At 39.5% G+C, this 23,593-nt stretch overlaps 1 long non-coding RNA gene across 1 annotated transcript; it reads right to left on the reverse strand.

The window, feature by feature from the left end:
• Window positions 1–375: 375 nt before the first annotated feature.
• LOC117010561 lies at window positions 376–19,680 on the reverse strand. Its single transcript, XR_004420712.1, has 3 exons — window positions 19,300–19,680; window positions 11,964–12,109; window positions 376–765 (listed from the first exon to the last, which is right to left on the reverse strand). It is a non-coding gene; the product is annotated as an uncharacterized LOC117010561 (long non-coding RNA).
• Window positions 19,681–23,593: the final 3,913 nt, after the last annotated feature.

Consider the following 23,593-nt stretch of genomic DNA (forward strand, 5'->3'; position numbering starts at 1 on the left):
TTGCCAAAGAAGGTGGATGTCTGATATGCAATAATGGTGTTGTGCTACAGCACTCCAAAGTTTTGGAATAATCAAAGATTTTGTCTCAGGGAAATTCACCTGCATTTTGACAGGGCTTCCTCTGCTGGTGATACTGTAGGGGCACATGTAGACCATAACCCCCACCCTGCATGTGATATGTGATCTCAGTGCATTACTCTCAAGTTTCAGCACTTTGCTCTGTGGCACTCTCCCAAAACTCTTCATAAAAAATAAACAAAAAAAATCTGTTGTAAATATTTCCTTGTGAAGTGCCCATCAAATAAACTGCTGAGATAGTAATGAGAAAATTCATGTCAATTAGTAATGTTTTAAAAAGACAGGAGAAACCAATTGAGAAACCCCAGGAGGGTAATCACTTCCCATCTGAATTATTAATTTCATGATGTGTTTCAAGAGAAAGGACATGATAGTCACTAAAGGAGGCCCCGGAGGAACACGATACTGGTGTATCAACACAATTGATTTTCTCAGTGATTTAAAGCAAATGATCTTAGTGACAAGTTACAAAGTTTCCAGTTGAAAAGGAGATGTTACTTCTGGGCCAGTGGAGGGTCCTACATGGTTATGATTGCTGGGCAAGGAGTGATCAAAAGAGTTGGCACACCTTACCGTTTTTTGCCATTTTTGCCATTTTTTGCCAGATGCACTGGGATATGTCACAGGTGTACTCACCAGTTTCACAACTTCTCTGTCTTGTCTTCTACCCTTCTTTGCCTTTCATGCCTTAGGAATAAAGGGTGAAATGATAGTTCAAGTCTGAGACATGCAAGCCTTTTCATGGTTTGTTGTGCAAAAGCAGCTCTGACTCCATAGCAAATACTATTGCAGCAATTTGTTTGACATGTCTGACAGTGCTTTAAATGAGGAAGGTCAAAAGTTTTCACTGAGAGTAATACCAGATTTTTCAAATGGAGAATGGGGGACGAAATTACTTGCTAAATGCTGTGTGGCACTAATGTGAGAGCTGACTGAGTGAAATCTGCAAGTTTTTGCCCAATGAAAATTATAACAATACAGCAATTATAGCTTAGTTCTGCTATGAGAACAGTCTCTGGCATCCCCTTACTGTTGTCAGGCCATGTAATCCATTTTCTCTAGTGAATTATGTGGTATTCCCTATGGCATGAATACTGCTTTGCATTTTGCTCCATTTCTTTTTATCAGGATTTTGTATTTTATGCTTTGCATATAGCCCTTAGCCAATATAATTTCCTTGTAGGATCTTTCCCTTCTTGTCTGGAGCTCCCTTCCCCAGCAGTTTTTAACATGCAAAGGGCAAGGTAGAATGAATGACTGAAAATATTCTTACCTTTTGTGCAGCTCTGTGCATACTCCTGTAGAGTCTATGGCTGACTCATCCTTAGTTTCCATCATGAGCTTGGTTTTCTCCTACCTTACTGTACAGTGCGTTAAAATTTTAAATGTGCAAATGTGTATACTGCAAAATATGGATTCATAGCTACATTAGAACTGATTACTTGGCAATTTTTATGTAAAAAAATCAACATTGTAAAAATTTTGTAAACAATATGTATGATTAAAAGGTGGGGTTTTTCAACATTGATTTTTACAGCTTGATGTGAACATATATCCGGAAAAAGAGTTTTTCCTTTCTATCACAGTACTTAATGAACTTAATTTTACTGAATTTGTTCTCACATTTCCATAGAAGGATCTAATTCTAAAGCAAAATTTTCATGAGAAGAGAGTTACGGAAGAAAATTCAAGTTCTATATCTGGACATTTGGAGCAGCAGCCTATGAATGTAAAATATACTTTTATGTGTGTATTTTCAGATAAAACTCAGAAGCTCATAAACTTATCAGTAGTATAATCTTTTGAACTGAAAGTCTTTTAGCAGCTACCCCAGAGAGTTAATGGAAGCTGTGATGGCATTCCATTTGATAGTGATTTTGTCATTAGCAATCCTTTTAGATAAGGGATTATGCTTAGTGACAAATGGTCACTTTTGCAGAAATAAAGCATAAATTTAGCTTTAGTTTCTAATTTTTGATTTGTCTTTGCATATAAAATGCAGTACATTACTCTCAGATGTGGGATACGTGATGCAACATCTGAGGTAGTGGAAGGTTAATTAACTGTGTTCTGCAATGTAACACACATACTTCAATAGTAACCTGCGTAGTTTAACAATGCATGGCAACATCTGAGCACTTTGTTTCAGGTGGATTTTTTTGTGTTTGGAGGTTTTATTTGATTGTGTTGTTTGTTTATAGGAAAAGAACTGGTTGCTGCAGAAATTAAGAAAACTACAGTAATTTCACAATTATAAGCCACACCATTTTGACTAAAATTTTGATCCCAACCTGGAAATGCGGCTTACACTCAGAAGTGGCCAATATATGAAAAAAGTTCAGAAATTTCCCAACCCGGAAGTGCAAGCCGAGGTGCTGAGCACCTACCAGTAAAACCCAGGATTGCACAATTGTTACAAATTGGTTGCTCTGTTGCACGGCGGGTGAAGGCGGGCTCCGTGCTGGCAGCGCAGTGGGGGAGGCGGGGGCTCCCTCCTGCCAGCCCCGCGGCCTGGGGGGGAGTGGCGGGGGGCTCCGTCCCCACCTGCTGCCGCGGGTGCAGGCAGGCTCCTGCCAGCATCATGGGGCAGTGCCAGGCCAGGGTGAGCAAACCCGGTGGCGGCGGCAGCAGCGGCCGGCCCCAAGCGACCCCACTGAGTGGCAGTGCTGAGCTGGGCCACCTGGCCCCGTCAGCAGCCCTGAGCCGGCCGAGCCCACCCAACCCTGAGCCGCGCCAGTAAACCCTGCTATCCTGCGATTCAGTTAGTAATTCATAACTTTGTTGCATGCAGGTTCTCGCTGTGAATGAAAGTGCGGCTTATAATCAGGTGTGGCTTATATATGGACAAAGACCTAAACATTGCCGACACCCAGAGCTGCAGCTTATAATCAGGTGCAGCTTGTAATCGTGAAATTACTGTATTTGCAAATAAAATATGATGGATTCCTGCAAAATAGGGTTTTTTGAAGTAAGAAAGCAGGAGGAGATCTTATACCCCAGCAGAGGCTCTACTCAAGCATACATTACTGAAGAAATAAAATAATGCATAGATCATAGAAGGGAATCAAAGTATTTGGAATAAATATTCCCTGGATTTTAACTAAAATTTATGGATTCATAAAAGACTCTCTGCTCTGCAGCAAAATTAATCCTGATTATCTGCTTTTGAAGTGAAGTAAAACAAGGGAATACATATGCTTTTTAGTCCTATCTCTTCTAATCATGTTTTCGTAGTGTAAAATTGGGCATTTCAAATGCATAAATAGAAAGTAATTTTTTCTTGAATGACTGAAAATGTACATTCTATAAAAGAAGTATAAGGCAAAGCAATTCTTAATAGTTCTCTTCTTTTAGATTAGCTGGCAGATGCAATCATCAATTCTTTAGTCATGTAGGTTTAGTAAAAAAAAAATTGAGAAAATGAGAGTAATCTCAATTAAGCCCTAAAACCCCAGAGGAATGTACTTAAACTACCTATTAAAAAAAAAACAAAACAAAACAAAAAAACCCCAAACAAACAAACAAAAAAAAACCCCCAAAAACCCTCCCCCACTCCTACAAAAAGTTGTCTTGCAACAGATAAATCAATGTATGTCTGGTTTTGAATCAAAGCCCATTCCTGTTTTCTTTTTTCTAGGCAATATGGAAACACATGATTTAGATAATTTGTGGCTTCAGTTGAAATGCTAAAAATAATTCCATTCAGTTAAAATGGAATGAGAATATCCTACTAAAGCTCTAAAGAAAGTTAAATCTTCTCCCTTGGTGAAGGGCTTAAGGCTTAAATCATAGTGGCTGGTACTGATGATGAATTGGAAGCTGTCTTTCCCACAGTGTCCTGTCATCACTCTGCTCTCTGTTCCTCTTGTGATTTGATTGTGGTTGGCTGGTGGTATGAACAAGATATCCTCTTAATCTCATTGGGATTTAGTAAGACTGGATGTATTCTTCAATGAAGCACAAGGAACATAGTCTTATATGAAAGCTTTTCATTATTTTAAAATAAAAGTCTCTGAAAACCTAATTTTTAAGCAGACATTTAGCTTAAACAGTCATTGAGGCAGTAAATGTTTCTTTCTTGCCAAACTTGCAGGGACAGTTTCAGTTTTGCATTTGGGAGGAAACTACCAGACCCTACTCAATAGTTGAGTCCCCAGTTACGGTTATTTTTTAATAGCTTCCTTGGTTTGTAAGCATTTTGGCGTCAAATCAAACTCGTCTCATTACACAAGATGTGGTTCTCTACATCTGGATACAAAGTAACTACAAAGATACCAGGAACAGAGGGAGCTGCATTCGTCAAAGGAGGACTTTTCTTCCAAACTTAGTTAGCGTGAAGAAGTACTTGTTCCCTGGGTGAATAGAAATCCTGAGCAGTTAATCACAAAAAGTGTGACTGGAATACTACTTTCCAAGGGAGAATCCTGCCTAAGGAAGCCTGGCTGGATGTTAATAGCTGTGGCTTGGCTTTGTTGGCAGTTCGTGTGCTAATTAAAGTAACAACATGAAGATTTATAAAATGCACAATAAAGTCCTAAACACAGATGCCAATGGGAATGGAGATGATTTTATTTGAAATCACACAGGTTACCAAGACAAGCTGGTAATAAATGACCCTGCAGAGATGCAATTTTAGTCCCTTGCTTTTCCTGCTAGTTGAGGGGCAGCTCTGTTAAGACGAACAAAGTGCTGTGATTTCTGTTGTGAAATCTCTGTTGCTGAAGGTATTTAAGAAAATTTTAGAACAACATCTGTCTAAAAAAAGCTCAGGAATAGCAAGACCTGCTTTGAGGCAGGAGGTATGTTTCTTTCTGCTGCAGTTTTGTGCTGTAAAAAGAATGGCTGCTTCAAAGAACCTCAGACTGAGGATGGCTAATTGTATGTAAACTTTGATTATAGGGTAAGGACTACGGAGCAAGTTTTCTGTGGTCAGAAAATGAAAATATTCTCAGCAATAACATTAGGGAGATGCCATTAAATTCCTTTTTTGGAAAACAGGTGGGTTTCCATTTTATCTTTGAATGAAATCTGTTTATGATGACTGTAGTTAAAAATACCCCAAGTTTTGTTTGTGAAATTTCACTGTCTTGCTAAAGAAGATGTCTGTATATTAATTCAGTGTAAATAAAACTGTTCTGTCAGAGGAAAACAATCAGGAGATATTCTATTTCAACTTTAATATGGCTATACTACCACAATGCTGCTATCCTGAATTTCAAATTAGTTTAATTGAGCTCTAATGAATAAAATTAGTTGTCCTAGTCCAACTGAATGGTTTAGCAAATGAATATAATTGTAATTGTGGCTGGCTTGATCTTTCTGAAACCTGAGATTCTCAGGTCTCAGATTCTGCATCTGTCACTTTTCCTTTCCCCATGTAAAAATAGTAACCCCAGAGAGTGGGTGCCAGAGCTGCTCTTTAGTGCTGCTTACTGTAGCAGTCTCATCGCAGGACAAATTACAATGCTAGTGAAATGAAAGACTGAAAAAACTTGCCTTTTACTGGAGGCAGGGTGGAGAAAAGTCAATGTCAATAATTGCATACTATTGAATGCCTTTTTATATTCTAAATAAGAGCAGTGGCAGCATGATTCATTTGATACTCTGAGAACTGAATCTTCACAGCACTGTTTATGAAGTAAATATATGAGCTCACAGAGCAGTCCTGACCATATTTGTGAAAAGTATCTTTGTGATTTAATTTTCACAGAGAATCACAGGATGGTTTAGGTTGAAGGGGCCTTTAAAGCTCATCTAGTCCAAGTCGTGCATGGGCAGGGACACCTTTCACTAGAACAGGTTGCTCAAAATCTCACCCAGCTTGACCTGGAATGTTTCCAGGGATGGCACATTTAAAACCCCTCTGCACATCCTGTTCCACTCTTATCATATGATGCAATTTTCCCCAAACCAATCATAGCAATATAACAATTCCTCTGTTCTTCTCTACTTGGGGATGTGAGCTTGGCTGCATTTAATGAAGACAGACTGTAGAATATATATTTTATGAGTCATATGATTTCCTAAGTTTTCAAATGTTACCTTCTCATCATTTAATAATTTAATAAATCATTTGATAATTACAAACTCATTAAGGGATAGTCTTCCTCTGCCACCCAACCCCTCTAGCCTGCAAATGTTAGCAACACTTGAGAGAGTTATGTAAAAGAGATGGTAACAACAGGAAAAATAGTTTTAAACTCTTGTGTAAATCTCCTATTCTTTGACTTTTCTATTCGGACACATCATACACCCTCTATATGTAGGTTTTCCTTTATTTGTCAGATCATTTTCCTACTGTGACATAACCAACCAGAGCAGTGCTATGCAACCATATGTCCTGCCTCAGACTTATCTGATCTTTGTTTTGCTGGCAAGCAGAGAGCTTTGCTCTGTTCTTGCCCATGCAGTGAGATCACTTCATTAACCTTCCTCCCTGATTCATTGGAAGGGTGCAATAGACCTGGGGTAGTGTGTTGCCAGACAGAAAGTTTTTCTAATTTAAATTTTGAGGAAGTTGGATATCTGGAAGCTGGATGTGTCAGTCAGTGGAGAGCTCCAATTCCTAAACATAGTCTGTCTGTTGGAACAGGATAAAGAAAATGAAATAATTATCTCTTTTTGTTTGTGGGGTTTGTACTTTTTGCATTTGTTTGTTTGTATGGGGGTTTTTGGTTGTTTTTATATGCTTGGTTTTGGTTTTGGATTTTTGCATAAACTGAATCAATAAATATACTTGGAAGAAGTAATAAAGTAATTTCAGTTAGGTAATGATTGTGCCTTCTTTTCTGAAATGCAGTGCAGGCCATAAGCCCGAATGCCTCTTGTCTTTCAAAGTGAATTTCGTGGTGTACGTACAACCTCTAGGTGGGCTGGCATGTTTATCTTAGATGTAAGTAATTAAAATTTTTTGTAATTATGTAACTTTCTAGCTGTGGGGGGTCATAACACTATTCTTGCAGAGAGCACCCTGCTCTTGTTGCTATTGCTGCAGCATTACCACAGCTACTGATGTTCTCTAGAAAATAAATTGTCTGAAGCAGAAAAAGCTGACTGCTCTTTGTGTGTGGTGTTTCACAGCAAGATGGTGTGTTGTTCCTCCCACCCAACTGCAGAATTTTGCAGAATATTAGAATAAATGACTAACAACACAAGCACAGTGTTTTCATGTATTGTTAGCCATGTTTTTGATTCGTTGCTTTAGGCCTGTGTCTAAAATCTCAAAAGACACATGTGATTTGTATATTATCTGAATTTTACATCATTACATTTAATATAGCAGAGAAACAAAGAAGATAAAAGAGCTTCATTTTCTCTTTAATATTTCCTAAAATCATCAATAAGAAAGTACGAAAAAACATGCACAGACAGCAATACAATGAACACAAGGAAGGAAAATTGTTGCCTTTGATACAGTGGCATGGATTTCCTTTTAACCCTGATGCATCTTTTTATACCCTCCTTTGACTGCAGCATTTCATCCTCTCAGGAGATGTAACATTAGTACATTCAATGTATTGCTGGTAATACTTTGGACTCAGCTATGGAGGTAATAATTCTATAATAGATGGTTGTCATTCTTTCAGCTGCCTTCATGAGTAATTCTGGCATCTTTCTGGTACTTAAGCAATGCACTGAGAATTTTTTTCTTTTTCTGTGTCCGATTATATGACCACTCTTTGCTTTCTATACTGTTTATTATTCCATCCCAATACAGAAAGGTCATATGTTGGTTCCAGACAGGGAGACCATTCACTTTTTCCTGAAGATCTGTACATGAAATAGGAATGGGAAAGATGAACCAAATCAATTGGAATTCCTGAACATGCCAAGGTAGCAATGATAAAAATAATGCATGCATTTTTTTTTGTCCCGTATCACTACTAATTGATATACTGCAGCATGGAGATCAGTATTTGTAGTATAACCATCTAATATGATAGTAACAGTCCAAATGGAATCAAACCTAAGCAACAAATACATGAAAAAGAAGGAACAGTCCCATTGTTGCTGCTTCTATTGTGCTCAGAGGTCTTGCATAGAAAGGGATCTGGTTTCAAGGAAATACACAACAAAATATGCAGAGTCAGAGGCAATAAATCTTGGAAACAATGACTGATTTAGTTGGTTTTTGAGCATCTGAATAGGTATGCATAAATAGCATATTCATGCACATGAAAAAACAATGTTATAGACCTGAACTTCCCTCAGGCAAGTGTCTTCTACAGGCAGAGAAATGAGTGTAAGGCTTGTGTTGGAATAGTTACAGAAGTTATGTGCTTTGTTCAAGTTGGTAGAGCAAAGAACTCATAGTGTCCTGGCACACTCCCCTCTCTATGTTGTATATTTACAGTCTTCAGGGAGATTATGAAGTGTTGCCCAGGAGAAGATGCCCCATTCTGGCTACAGTTCTGCTCATTTCTAAGTTCATTCTATCCTCAAGATAAGTTTAATGCTAGAAGACTTTGGTTTATAATGGCAACACAAAAAGACAGTGAGACATGAAAAGCAAAAGAGCCTTTACACCTGGGATCTTCCATGGCTGCTAGGGTAAATTTTCATTTGTTCCAGAAGCCTGAAGGCAGACTCAGAAACCCTGAGTAAATAATAGCCACTCACTCACTGCCCAGCAGCCAACTTGGTTCCTGGGAAAAAAGTGTAGATCTCTTACCAATGGATCCTGGTAGTGGGGAGTAATGCTACGTTCCAAGACTGCCAAAGTAATTAATCCCTGAAACAGTACCAACCATTCTCTTTCTTTCTCTTGCATTTTGAGTGCTACACTCCACAAGAATCCAAATCACATACGTGAGTTTTGCTTTATTTCTGTGAATTTCCAACACTTCTCTATGGAAGTTCAGTAAATCCTCTGAAGCAGTTTGTATTGAATTGCTACAACACAGCGATTCACAAAACAATTCTATTTATGGGCCCGATCAAAATGCATTGAAATTGTTCCATTGATTTCCATGGGCTCTGAATCTCTCCCATAATAATTAAACATGGTTACAATTTTTTTGTCTTTAGTTCTGGGGGTTTTTTTTGGTTGGGTTTTTTTTTTGGTTTTTTTTTTTTTTTTGTTTTTTGGCATTAAACAACATTTTACGCTTTTTCCCAAGACAGATCAATTGCAACTCTTTGTTTGGACAAATAGCATACTTTCTATAGCATCCATTTTATGTAAAACTCCTGCTTTTAAAAGATTTGACTCTAGCAATATGTCTATGAATTTGTTGACCTATCCACCTCTGCCTGCCTTTTATGACAGGAAAAAGATTGGATAATTTGCCAAAGAAGATCTATCAGAAATGGATTTCATGAAATCAGAAGAATTTTTTCATTATGCTGGCAGCCTGTCACCCCAAACATGGGCAAGAAGGTCTGGTATTATCTTTTTTTTTAATAAATGGACAGTCAGGAGATATTCCAAAAAGTCTGAAAGCTGACTATTTTGGGGCTTTGATAAAACCACATCATTAAAGTTCATGCAGTGCCACAGTGTATGATTCAGTTCGATGTAATGGAAAGGAGTATATCTGTCTGTGTATAATGAGTTAACTAAGTTAAATCCACTAAGAAAGGAACTACAGGATCCCATAGCTTATTTAAAGAAAGTCTAGCTTATTCACCCATGTCAGAGAAAATCCATGAATACTATGTCACTTCTCTAAAAAAGCCACCTAGGAATATTGAAGAGCAGCATGCTGAGAAAATGGTTCCGTTTAGACATGAATTTCACTGTTATTGTGCTAGACCTTTCATGTAATAAATGAGGAAAAAAACCAATGCAAAACTGCCAAGTTTTATCTTCATGTATCAGACCCAATTTGACAGAAAAAGACTACCTGAATTGCCAGAAATTAATCACATTTGCAAGATATCTCATTATTTTCTATATACCCAAAGGGATTGTATTGCTTGGACTCAGATAGTGTACTAAAACTACATTTAATTTCTACCAGTCCATTGGAAAGGTATTTTCCCTTTGGTAAGGTAGGTATCACAAAAAGTGCTGTCAACATTGCGTTAACATTGCGTTAACATGACCTGTGCTTTTTTAAGGAGTCAGACATTGTTTTACTTCTGGGCTTCATCTGTGATTCAGAACAGGAGCTCTGCAACCAGCATGGGTGGAAATGTGGAAATACAACAGAACATGATGTTCATGTTATCCCTGTTAATTTTTCTATATTCTTGCTTTTGAGTCATGATAGTGAGTTGAAAAAAGGTTAACATGGAAAGAACAGTTCAATTAGAGATTTCCTTTACTCTTTCCAGTCAAAAGTCATATAAAACTCACAGCAAAATTCTATACCTTCAGCTCACAAACTCTCTCAAGCTGCTGGATTCAGGTTCCAGGAAAAGCTGTACAGTGACTTACAGTTTCAGTTTATGAAAAATCTTGTTGATCAGGAAATATTTATGGTCATTGGCTCAAAGACTGAAGTGCCCAGATTGTCACTGGGCATATTGTTGGCACCACGAAGTCCTGTTTTCTCTGTTACAACCTTTATGGCTTGTCCTGTTTTGAGGCATTGTCTTCAGTGTTTGTTATCCTTTATATTGCATTTGTATTTTTTGTATTTTGTATTATCAGAACAATTTATGACACCATTTCACTTGGACTACTGTGCCAGCTTGGCATATCTAATTTTTTTTTTCATTTTGAGCAATTACCATACAAGGATTTGTATATATGCTTGTTCTGTAACCTTCTTTCTTTATATGCATGTCCATAATACTAATTGTTGTCAAAGAGGGCTATGTGCATGTAAGAGGACAAAATCATATTTGTTTTGTCCAACAATATTCATCTTGGGTGTTGCATTTAACTGTGCAAATTATTAGATATTCTTTGCTGTATATGTTGAGCTGTACTTTGTTGGATAAAATCTCATGGTTTTTAAACCTTTATGAGGGTTTTATGGGTTTTTAAACCTTCAGGACATCAGATTTTGTTGTTTTCCATAACTCTACCTCCAAACCAAAACAACAGAGAAACCCAGTGATTTATATGTCCTTCAATATTTTGGCCTTATGGCTGCAGGTATGGGAAATAAATACAATTCACCAAAGAAATCAATTCCCAATCGTGTTTTAATGCTAAAAAAGTGCTGTCAAGGATGCTACTGAGCACATGATAAAACTATTTGAATCAAGTTTTTCTTAGAGTTACACAGCTTTAATGTCCCCAAAGCTTTGGACAGTGAAAACAAATTGAATTGTTAAGCATGTTCATGAAAATGTTTGTGAAACAATTTTAAATTTTTAAAGAGTATTTTATCAGAGAAACTATAAAATATTATTCAATCAGATTTTAGAAAAGAGGTAGCAGAGACAGCAAAAATAGGAACAAGCTAAAATGAATTTTTAAGACTGGAGGCAGATAATGCGTATCTATGAAGTGATTATAAGGCACTGCTCTTGGGTTTCTGAGTCTTCCCAACATCCCAAATGAGTAGTAATTTAAATGATGGTTGCAAGTAACTTAGCTTTATGATGTATTTTAAAAAGAACACTGACTCAAAAATGGAATAATTTCCAAGTTCCCTGAGTACTCCAAAGGAAACACTAGTGTCTCTCAAACTGCTAGAATTTAGTATTGAAGAGAATTTCTTGACATTTTTAAACCAAGAGCATTTCTTTTTATTAAAATCTATATTAACAGATACTGTGCATGAGTGGGATTATTATCAATGGGCTGGTTGAATGTTCTATATAGTTAAAAAAATGTTGACTTGTATTGTGTCCTTAATGATATTTGCACATTGATGAAAAAAGAATAAAAATAAAGAAAAATAGAAGTTAGAAGGAGAGAACTTATATTCCAGGAAGCATAGAGGTTTTCTAAAAAGCACCCATCTCAAGAAACCATTTGCACTTACATTTCTCTTCAGAGAGGTGCAGATGCAGGAAGCTACACCAAGTGATGCAGCTGGGTACAACTTGAGTGGTAGAGGTTCTCTTCTGATAAGCATTCACTACTGGCGGCAACACTGCTCCTCAGAAAAGGGGTACCAGGACATTCATTCTGAGAGAACAATGCAAAACCCCAAAAAGTTTCCTCAGTCTGGGTCTACTAAATTCTTCATTGTCCCATCCACCAGAAAGGGAGGCTGCTCCCCTGTTGTTAGTAGCTCACTTGGGAAATACATGCTTTGAAATACAGTTGTGCTAACATCAACCAGCTTTTAGTACTCTTGATGCTGTGAATATTAAATTTCAAATTTTGAGATGTATTGTGCAACTGGCACTAAGGGAACTCTGTCCCAGTTTATCTTGGACTAGAATTTATTAGACAGGTCTGTTTACCAAAGGACTTTTGGAAAAAAAGAGAAATCCCATGAATATTAAGAACCCAGAGTAATCAGCTCTTTTACAGCTAGGATTTCAGGTTACCTAGGGCTTATAGTGTTGGTTGATTTTCTAGGCAGAGGTGTGTATGCTGACAAATATTCTTGAATTACTGGAGTCCTTTGTGCTGTATTTGTATTTGTAGGTGGATCTTGTCCCTACTTTTCAGTCTGCTATTGGCACCATATTGAAAATTTCATCTGGAAAAAAAGGAAGATATTGGCGGTATGTAGAAGGAAATTAATCATGTGGAAAACAACACTGAGTTACAGCAGAACAGTTCCTGCTATGATCCTTCCCAGTTTCAGGATGTACTTCAGCTAAATAAAAATCTACATGTTAGGGCATCTTTCTGAATATCCAAGCATGTCTTCCCAAGAAAATTTCTCCAAATAATTGGTCTGTAAATACTGATAGTGCTTTATCAATTCTTTACATGGCAGGCTAAACAGGAAGGGTGTTTTCAATTCACTGAATAATTTTCACCACTCCTTTAGAGCCATACGGATGTTTGAGCTTGAGGATTTGGCTATTGCTTTGGACCGGGGCATTTTTATATTGAAAAGTCTGCTTGGTAAGATGCAGAAAGTTGCTAAAAGCTGAAAAACCATTTAGGGAAGTGTGTCAGAAGAGACATAAATGGCAGGCACCCTGGAGATGGATTGAGGACCTTCTTGATATGTATTATTTACGCACTGCTTTGGATTTCTCCTAAATGTAAAAACCAACAATTCTGGTAGTAGAGAAGCAGCAACATGCTACTGTCATGGGAACTGAATTAGTTCTCTACCTGCTTTGATATGCTGGCTAATAAACAATTTCCATAACAGGAGGACACATATTTATATGTTGACTTTGCACTGAGAGCTAATGATTTCAAATGCATGATCAATCTGCATATTTATGTGGCTTTACATAAGGATGTAATAAATTTAAAATGTGCTCCCCGTTATGTGTCTTAAACTAACAAACAGACAATTATGTGTGTGCTTGCTTCCACAGAGACAGTTTTTTTGCCCGATACTAAATGACTGCTTTGTATCTGTGGGACAGAGACCAAACTGCAATGTTGCAAACCGGTAGATTACTTCTTCCACTAAACAATCAATTTCCCTTGGGAAAGTAAATGTTTGAGCCAAGATGTTTGGTGCGCATGCGTGCGTGTGTGCGTGCATGTGTGTGTGCGTATGTCCTACATGCATTTATTAATCTGTAGTTCATAACTGTTATCTGCTACATATAGAGAACTATTTTAAAACTGCCCATCATGTATCAGGATGAGTGAATAAGTATTTAGACAAGGTTGTTAACTCCCTCTTGTGTAATGTATTATTCACAGGTGAGCCACTCAGAGACCCCTAAACATTGAGCCTTAGCCACATCTTAGCTTTATCACAAAAGCTATTTTGTAGAATTATGTGTATATTTTATTTCAGAGGGACATTTATTGCAGCCCCAGGGAAAAAAAAAAAAGAAAAAAAAAAAACAAAAAGAAAAAAGAAAATAAAAAAAAGGCTTTATGCTTGCATTTTTCTGCTAATTATTGTTTATTGTTAATGTGGAACTGAAGCATACTATCTTTGACTTACAGGTTAAAAGAATAAAATTGATTTATTTTGAATTGTAGAAAATTTCAGATATTTTTGGCTAAGTTTATTAGCTCAAAACAGTGGTCAACAATGAACTGTGATCAAATCTGTTGTTTTAAGAGTACAGTAATTTCACGAATACAAGCCACAGCAATTTGACAAAAATTTTGGTGGAAACCCGGAAGTGCGGCTAATAGTCGGGGGCGGCTAATCTGTGAATAATTTTCTGACATTTACAACCCCAGACGTGCCAGCCAGAGTGCTGAGCCAAGCACCTGCCAGTAAAAACCGGCATTTCGCGATTGTTACAGTGTTACCGTGTTGCCCTGGCTCCCTGCAGGCAGCACGGGGGGCGGGGAGAGAGGCAGGAGAGCTCTCTTCTTCCCTCCTCTGCCGCAGCCCAGGGGAGGAGGGGGGGGGGGGGCGCCGCCGTTGCCGGGGCCCGGGGAGCCGACGGGAGCCCTGCGCAGCCATTGCCGCGGCTCCGGGGATGGGGGGGGAAGTGCGCGCCGCCATTGCCACGGCCTGGGGGAAGGGGGAAGTGCGCGCCGCCATTGCCACGGCCCGGGGAGCCGACGGGAGCCCCGCACAGCCATTGCCGCGGCCCGGGGAGGAGGCGGGGTGCTTTGTCCGCGCCCACCGCCGGCGCCACGGGCGCGGGAAAGCTCCGTCCCCGCCTGCCGCCGCTGCCGTAGGAGCGGGGTAAGCTCCGTCCCCACCTGCCACCGCGGGGCAGCGCCGACCCGGGGTGACCGAGCCCAGTGGCAGCGGCGGCCGGCCCCGAGCGGCAGCACCGGGCTGGGCCACCTGGCCCCGTCAGCGGCCCCTAGCGGGCCGAGCCTGCACAGCCTTAGCTCAGCCAGTAAACCCCGCCCTCCCGCGGTTCTGTTACTAATTGCACGCGGGTCCTCTCTGCGAATGACAGAGTGGCTTATATTCAGGTGCGGCTTATCTATGGACAAAAACCGAAATATTTGCCAACACCCAGAGATGCGGCTTATACTCAGTGCGGCTTGTATTCGTGAATTTACTGTAATCCATTCTCTTTGAATAGAGATTTGTGTAACATCACAATTTCAGGGTAAGAATTTTGAAATTAATTAATAAAGATTGATTCTCCATGTGAGAATCAGATTAATATCCAGTTTGCAGTTTTAATACCTTTACCACTATGTAGCACATATTTTATTCATGTGATAACAGTTTTGGGTTTTTTTCTTTTTAATGTGAGGTACAGGACCTAGACATATAAAAATACAGCAAAAGGTGCAATTGTGCCTTTAAAAAAACAAAGGGAAATGCAAGGGAATAAAATAATTTTGATATTTGGAAATTTTTTACTTAGTCTCATACAAAGCACTTAAGAGTGTTTTATTACTTGAACCATATTGCATGCATTCCAAAAGAAAATTGAAGAATCTAGAAGCATAGAATATCCTGATTTGGACGACATCCAGCTCCTGGTTCTGCTCAGGACACCCCATAAGTCACACCATGTGTCTGACTGAGAGCATTGTGCAAATGCTTTGTGAACTCCCTCTGGCGGGTGCTGTGGCCACTGCCCTGGGGAGCCTGGTGCCCAACCACCCTCTGGGTGAAGAACCTTTTCCTGATACCCAACCTAAAGCTCCCCGACACAATTTCAGGCCATTTTCTCTGGTCCTGTCACTGTCACCATAGAGCAGAGATCAGTGCCTGCCCCTCCTCCTCCCCTGGTGAGGAAGTTGTAACTGCATTGAGGTCTCCCCTCAGTCTCCTCCAGACGGAACAGACCAAGTGACCTGAGTTTTTCTCACCCAGCTTCCCCTACAAAGCTTTCCCTTCACCATCCTCATGGCTCTCCATTGGACACTCCCCAATAGCTTTATCTCTCTGTTTTATTGTGGCATCCAGAACTATCCCCAGCACTCGAGGTGATGCCATCCCAGTGAAGAACAAGGTGGGGAACCTCCTCCCTTGCCCCATCATGCCTGATGCACCCCAGAATGTGGTTGCCCTCCTGGTTGCCAGGGCTAATATTGTGCCAGAAATGGCTACTGAGAACTGTTTGATACAGACACACGTAGTAGAAAGCGAGAAATTAAATTTGTATTCTATTTCAAGAAATGTAATTTCAGCTGACTTATATTGTCTGCTGCACAAAACTTTCTTGATTAGAAAGATAATTTTACCCATTGAATATCTGTTTCTACCTCTATTTTATCTGCATACTCTAGCTGGGTGGATCTAAAGTTACTGGTACACAGATTAATCAGGCACAGAAAAAAATGTCTGGAATTCAAGTTCTAGTTAGATTTCACATAGAAACTGCCATGACAGTGTTAGTTTGCATTAGAAGAAGCTCTTATCTCCTCATTTGCCTCCTGCCACATCCAGGATTTAATCTGAGCTGCTGTTTACTTGCAGCCTTTGTACTGAAATAGAGAAACTAGCTGCAGCTGTTGGCAAAAGCTTGGTTTGGCTTTCATAGCTGCTAATATTCTTGATGATACCAATGTTTATACATCTTTCAAATCTAATGTTGTTTCAGCTGTGCTGGAAACCTGCTCATTGATACACCAAGTGACAGGAGACAGAAAACTGCCTTCAACTATAGAGAAATTAAATAAGGACTTAATTTTTATTGTTCATTACCAGGTGGTTCATTAGCCCTGTGAATACTTGGTCCTTTGTGTTTGGAGATTTGAATGGCTTGATCGAAATGAATTTACCATTGTCTCTGACATCTGAGTACTATTCATGTGCTGATGGATTACCTGAGCAGATTTTAATCTCTAATCTATCTAGAAAACTGATATAGGAATCCATTTTTCTCTTTGTGTGGATCATGAAACTGAAAAAATGTAGACAGAGACAATAAGCCAGAAAGATCAAAAAGGGTTTCAGGCAGCTACCTGCCACTTTGTCTAAATCTGGAAGTGCAATCAGTAGCTGCTGCTTAGCCTTGGAGCTTCTGAAAGCATGTGGGTAGGTAATTCTTAAATCACAAGGAATGTTCTGGTAGGACATAATGAGAGAGATTTGCATTTATAAACATCCCCATTGGTGCGTAACTAATAACTTTAAGTTAGGTTGTTTTGTTCATTATTGTATGCTAAAGTTTCTTGGCTAGAAAAGAAGGCTGTAGAAATATTTGCTTATTGGAGTCACTGGTAGAAACAGCAGCAGGGAGTAGGTTAGATGACTGCATGTACAACAAAACACGAATATTCTCAAACTTCTCTGTCTTAAAAGGGGATTCTTACTACCCCATAGCTCAGATTGTTCAAACCTGAGAATGGAGACAGTGTTGATCACAGAGTGCCTTCTTTTTATGGATTTGCAATAACAGCAATAACAATTCACAGGAGTGTGGCCCTCCCTCTAATATGTATATATTTTGTATATGTTATATGTTATGTAATATCTGTAAAGTAAATAGTGAAAGTAAATGGAGTCACAGCCAGTTTGTGGGACACAGAATAGCCATCCTGATGTCATTACACAGTTGGATGTCTATCCCACCCTTTTATCTGTATCACTTAAGACACTCCTTGTATTAATCTTACAAGCATATTTTACTTCAAACATCTTTGTTAACAGGTTGTTACTCTCCTGATGAAGGAGTTTAGCCCTAGCACCAAGCCTGCCAGAGTTCAAGAAGAATTTGGAACATACTCTCAGTCACATAGTGTGATTATTGAGGATATCCACTCCAGGACCAGGAATTGGACTCAACAGTTCTGTGGAACCATTCCAACTCAGAGTGTTGTATGGATACTATGAATCCATGACCAAGGGAAAAAGTGTTTTGATCACTTCTTTTTCTCACAAACATATCTACATTTTAGCACAAGAGCATATTTTCATATCAGTTGTTTTGTTATAAATGTGGTTTCACTTCACAAAAATATGTGAAGATGCACTTGCCAAAAATACCCATCCAACGTAAGAGGAAAATTTGGACTTGGAGTTTGGTATATGTTTTGGCTCACAGTGATCCTCAGCTTTGAATGTATGATATCTAGTGTGCTGGTTTTAGCTGGGGTAGAGATAACAGCTGGCATTGAGCTGTGTTTTGGATTTTAACACAGGGTTGATAATACAGAGATGTTTTTGTTATTGCAAAATAACAAAAGGCTCTGTGCAGGGCTTGTTCAGAGCCAAGGCCTTTTTTGCTTTTGGTACTGCTACACTGGTGAGGGGACTGGGGCTGCTTGGGAGGTTGAAAGGAGACAGAGCCAGGATCCAAACTGACCAAAGGGAAACTCCAGAACATGTGGCATCGTGTCAGTACATAAAATGGGGGGAAGAAGGGGGAAGAAGGAGGAAGGGGGCACATTTGTAGTGATGGTATTTGTCTTCCCAAGTCATCATCATGCACAATAAGGCACTGCTGGAGGTTGCTGGACACCTGCCTGCTCATGGGAAGCAGTGAATTAATTCCTTGTTTTCTTTGCTTGTGTGTGTGGCTTTTGCTTTCCCTGTTAAATTGTCTTTATCTCAACCCATGAGTTTTCCGTGTTTCACCCTTCCCATTCTCTCCCTGATTCCCCCTTCTGGGGAAGCAAGCGAGAGGCAATGGGTGGTCTTGCATTCTGGCTGGGGTTAAACCATGACACCTAGTTTTGTCCAAACACCATTATTTGAATTACTTTACATAAAAGCACAAAGAAGGGAATTTGGGAAAATAAATGTGGCAATACTCTTACAATTATAAAAATGACATAGCAACACCTGAAAATTTCCATGTGGTTTTTGCAAATAATGATTTAAATTCAAATTCTCCTTTTTGTTACTAGCTGGAAAAATATAAATACAGTGTAGTTGGTGAGATAAGAAAAAATGCCACAATTTTGTCTCAAAAACAGTACTTAAACTGAATGTTCCCCAGCCAAATTGGAAAACATGAGTAATATATGAAAGTTTTAACATTTTTTTTAACAGCCAGTCTGACAAAGAGTAATACGCAGCTTGATCTCAAGATTGGAAAAGCTGTAGACAAAAAATAGGAAATTTAAATCAGATTTTCAAAGAGATGTATGCAAATAGGCAAACTCAAAAAATCTGAACATGTATCATATGTAGTGTCAAAACTCTTCCCTCCCTTCACCCCACACAGAAAAGCGTGTGTGGTTTACATTTTATTTATTTCTTTATTTATATATTAAAATGAAAGCTCTGCAGCACTGAGTCTATTATCAGAATGAATGGATTCAATATCTGTTCAATGGTGTGTTCAAAATGAAAGCAACATCGTTAAATGTCAGAGATGCCATCAGCACATTTTGCTCCTTACCCGGGCGAAGCAGGCGCTGTCTCCGGGGCTCCCTGCCCGCTGTTCCCGGCGGGAGGGCGGCGCTGGATGTGCCCAGCAGCGGCCGGGGCACGCTCCGGTGCTGCGTTGACCTGCGCCGTGGTGGGCAAGGCTGGGATCCTGTGGGATGGCTATTTGAGCACGGGCTCTGTCGCAACCATTAGCTCCCTGAGCCTTTCTTTCCCTTCCTCAATTGACACAGTAAGGGAGTGAATGCAAGGGCCTGTTAGCAGAGCAAGAGTGGTGACTTGTAGCCCTGTAACCGTATTCAACAAGGGAATGTTCTAAACTTCATCTCCGGGAAGTCTCCTGTCTGGTACGTGCCTGTAGCTATTACCCACTGAAGGACTTCACATTTTTGAATACTTAAAACTGAAAGAAACCGATTTGGGAGAAACTACATAAATCCATTATTGCAGCAGGAATATCTTTCTGCTTCAGGCAGAGAAGATAAATTGCCACCAAAGTGATACAAAGTTGGTTTGATTATTTCATTGGATCAACTATATCATGCTGTCTTGAAATCTCTTTGCTTTTAAGTCAATATTAAAGAATTTTACCATAACCATATTAGACACTATAATTTGCATATTTTTCATCTCAAAAGAGACTTTTGAAGTTATGTAATTCTTAAGTATTTAATTGTTCTTCACATCATTGAAATATCAAATTATATCCAGAAATAGGGAGGATTCTCTTGCAAGATAGGGCTAACTGACTCTCTATCTGACAAGAACAGGATTCTTGTGTCAGGGAAAGAAACGGCATTAAGAAAGTAACTCAAAGAGCACCAGCTCTTATTTTGTTCAACACTGGGATTTGAGCATTCTTTCTGTTTGAAACTAAGAATGCCAATATTTTGTGCTTGCACAAAAAAACCCCAGTCATTGAGTTAAATACTAATTTGTTCTGTAAGATCACAATGGTGACATTCTTGCTCAAAAAAGGGTGAAAGCCTGCTTCTGCATGGATTTCTTTTGCATAGCTTATCAGCGGCATCTTGATTTACTTGCAAATGCAGATGAAGTAATGGCACAGCCTGGAGCTATGGGAACATTTGTAAATTAAATCCTTCCTACTAAGATTTTCCAAGAACAAGTTTAAGTTTGTTTTAACTACAGAGGATTAAGCAAAAACATAAAATCCTAAACCAACAGGAAATTTCGTGAAATCCTCACTACTTTCCAGATGAATTTATTTCAGCTTAATTGTTCTCTTTCTACCTAATTTTGCTTTATGCAGGCCTGCTACAACCCAGCAGTCAGAAACTGAGCTGCTTTGTTTGCAGTTAATTCAGCTCTTTCTCGACATTTTGCCAGTGATGTTATGGATGAGATCATAAATTTTGGTTCCAGGAACTAAGTGAGGTGTAGGTACCAAGAAGATTTTATCTGATGCCAGCGTGTGAGGAAGAGTTAAATCTTTTTGACAATTCAATGGTTCCCTTTGGGTTTGCGCAAGTGGCACCTGTTGTTGAAGTCAATAGAGCTTACAATTTAATTTCATCTGCCTGCAAACAATCTCACTCATTAGGGGGTGAAATGATGATAGAATTCACTGAGGCATGCAGTTTCACTTTCTACAGGGCACTACGTAAGTACAGTCATCATTTTCAGTGAAGGGAGGCACAATTATCTTGGAAACTGATTGTAAAGTAGAAGAAAGGAAGAAATATCTGAGAAAAACATCATAAAAATTCAGTCTCACTACATTTTTCTGCTGATGCCAATTTGCAATCTAATTATTATATTTAACATGTTAGGGAAATATAGAAATCAGGGGGAAAAAAGGACTAATAATGTATTTTCCTATATATTTCAAAATGAGCTCATCAGTTTTGGACAACAGGTACGTGGAATAAATATCTTGGTGGGGATCAGAGGTTAATTCACCCCAAATTTAATTTATTTGCATTTTAAAATACCTGCTTCTACTTGCTGCAGCTCTTTAGGTGAATTAACCGGCCAGATAATGTGTTTCCTATATTTTAGTGCAAAGGGTGTGAACTTAACAGCATATTAAGGTAATGGGGCCCAACATTCCCTACCTCACATTAAAATGACCGACTTTCAATTGGCATCCCAGAATGCTTTGCCTCCTGCTAGGACTGACTGATCAATTTGTCAGTGTGCCTCAATTCCTTTTGTGTCAGGCTGTGGTATGTCAGCTCCTTGCTCTAATATTTGGCTGTAGCAAAATCTGAGTCATTCTTCTTCAGTCAGAATCAGCATGATGTAGAAGAGGTCATGCCCATCCCACAGGTGGTCCTACCTGGGGAAATGCTGCCATCCATTGCAAAAGTTCAATGAGGTTCAACAAGGCCAGTGCTGGGTCCTGCCCTTGGGTCACAACCACCTCAGGCAATGCCACAGGCTGGGACAGAGTAGCTGCAAAGCTGCCCAGAGTAAAAGAACCTGGAGGTGCTGCTGACAGCAGCTGAACATGAGCCAGCAGTGCCCAGGTGGCCAAGAAGACCAATGGCTTCATGGGCTGTACCAGCAGTAGTGTGGCCAGCAGGAGAAGGGCAGGGATTGTTCCCCTGTACTGGGCACTGGTGAAGTCACAGAGTCCAGTTGAGTTCTGTATCCAGTTTTGGGCCGCTCACTGCAAGAAAGACATTGAGGTGCTGGAGTGTGTCCAGAGGAGGGCAATGAAGCTGATGAAAGGTCTGGAAAATAAATCCTTTGAGGAGTGGCATAGAGAGTTTGGGATTGGTTTAGCCAAGAAAACTACATTCAGTGAGTACTTTATCACAGTCTACAACTGCTTGAGAGGAGGTTGTAGCCGTGTTGGGGGTGTCCTAGTTTGGAGGACAGGTGTCTGCTAAGAAAGACAGAAACCTCTCTTTGAAATGGAGAATGTAAACCCACTCCCTCCAAATTATTATAATTTTGAAATCAAGGGGCTCTCAGGCAAAGATATGGGAATTAGGAATAACAGTTCTTTACTAGGGAAATTAAAATAGAAATACAGTACTACAAAGAACAAACCCAAACACTGACAGAATCAGAATGCAACCTGACACCCTGTCAGGCAGGGTGTTGGTAGCAGTCCCATTAAATGGTGGCTGCATCCTCTTGCAGTGACAGATGTGATTCAGTTGAAGCTGTGCTTCTGTAGAAGGTGCGGTTTCCTTCTGAAGGTCCATGTGGAGAAGCCTGGTTTTCCTCTGAAATCCAGTGGAAAAAGGGCTCCCTTGGTGTCCCAAAAATCTCAGTTTTTATCCTGGTAGGAAAGGCTTGGCTCTTCCTCTTGGCTGGAGCATCTCCCAGTGGGATGAAGTAATTTTATCAGTCACACACTGGGACTCAATGGGCCATTAGCAGAAGAAAACTCCCTGGAGGAAGGATGGGTTGTGAAAAGATAAAGAACAATGCCCTGCCTGGTTTCAATGGATGGCCCATTAGCAGAATGTGTCCCGTATAGGTAAGGATCACCACCCCACCCTGTCTCAACAGATGGTGATAAAATGGATACTTTTGATCACATCCTGTATTGTAACCAAAGACAGGGGTCAGCCTCTGCTCCCAGAAAACTAGTGATAGTACAAGAGGCCTCAAATTGCATCAGGGAAGGTTTAGATTTGAGATTAGAGAAAATTTATTCACTGAAAGACTGGTTAAGCATTGGAACAGGCTGCCCCAGGGAACTGGTGAAGACCATTCCTGAAGTGTTCAAAAAATTAGTAAATGTGGCAATTCATGATTTGGTTTAGTGGATATAATGGTAGTAGGTCAAAGTTTGACTTCATAACTCTGGTATTTTCCAACCTTAATATTTCTATGGTTCTACGATAAAGGTAATGTTCTATAAGGATGTAGCAGAAAGAGACTCCTGTGAAATGATCACTGAATACTCCAGCTGCAATCCCAGTCAAAAAACAAGAAGCTGAAATCAGTGTAGAAGTAGTTGAGGAGAACTATGGCTTCTTTTGGCAGAGATTGTGCAATCTACCTTTGTCTTTCCAGTAAATGAACAGGATAATTTTCTTGGGTGCCATTCTTCAGCTACCATGACCCTGAAAAGGCAGAGCTTTTGTTTGAGGACCTAACTCAACCTCTTCATAAAAATGCAGAAGTCTGACTTTGGAGATCCTGGCTGGAGGAGATGGAAACACACACAATGACCCAGATTTCTTCCCTAAGTCACTTTTATTCTAAGCAAGAAACAGAAAATGATTATACTGTGTTCACTTCAGTTGGATTTGGCAACAAAGTACACAATTCAGCTAGAAGTTTTTCCAACGGCTCTCTTTTCCTAACCTGTTTATTGATGT

Source organism: Catharus ustulatus, chromosome Z (genome assembly GCF_009819885.2).
Source record: "Catharus ustulatus isolate bCatUst1 chromosome Z, bCatUst1.pri.v2, whole genome shotgun sequence".
Classification (NCBI taxonomy): domain Eukaryota; kingdom Metazoa; phylum Chordata; class Aves; order Passeriformes; family Turdidae; genus Catharus; species Catharus ustulatus.